Source organism: Orycteropus afer, unplaced genomic scaffold (assembly GCF_000298275.1).
Source record: "Orycteropus afer afer isolate SDZICR_OR568_19922 unplaced genomic scaffold, OryAfe1.0 scaffold00477, whole genome shotgun sequence".
In the NCBI taxonomy this organism is placed as follows: Eukaryota; Metazoa; Chordata; class Mammalia; order Tubulidentata; family Orycteropodidae; genus Orycteropus; species Orycteropus afer.
Genome location: NW_006922064.1, coordinates 1,577,690 through 1,578,433, shown reverse-complemented (window position 1 = coordinate 1,578,433; position 744 = coordinate 1,577,690).

Here is a 744-nt window from a genome sequence, read left to right as displayed (position 1 = left end):
TTTATCTTTGATGAATTTTATAGTTTTGGGTCTTACATTTAAGTCTTTGCTCCAGGTTGAGTTTGTTTTTGTGTATGGGGTGAGGTATAGGTCTTGTTTCATTTTGCTGCAGGTGGACATCCAGTTTTGCCAGTACCATTTGTTAAAGAAACTATCTCTTCCCTATTTAATGGGTTTTAGACCTTTGTCACAGATCAGTTGTCCATAGATGGATGGGTCTGTATATGGACTTTTGATTCTGTTCTATTGGTCTATCTGTCTATCATTGTACCAATACCATGCTGTTTTGACTACTGTGTCTGTTCTTAAGGTCTGGAAGTGTGAGACCTCCCACTTTGTTTTTCTTCTTGAGAAGTCTCTGCTTATTTGAGGTCTCTTTCCTTTCCATATGAAATTAGTAATTGGTTTTTCCATGTCCTTAAAAATTTTGTTGAAATCTGGATCGGAATTGCGTTAAATGTATAGCTTGCTTTAGGTAGTATTGACATTTTCACAATGTTTAGTCTACCTATCCATGAACAAAGTAGTTTCTTCCATTTTTGTAGTACCCTTGTTGTCTCTTGTAGCAGTGTTTTATAGTTTTCTCTGTATAGGTCTTTTGTGTCTCTGGTGAAGTTTATTCCTAAATATTTTATCTTTTTCGTAGTTATAGTAAATGGTATAGTTTCCCTTATTTCTTCATCAGAGGACTCCTTGCTGGTGTAGAGAAATCCAACTGATTTTTGTATGTTGATCTTGTATCCT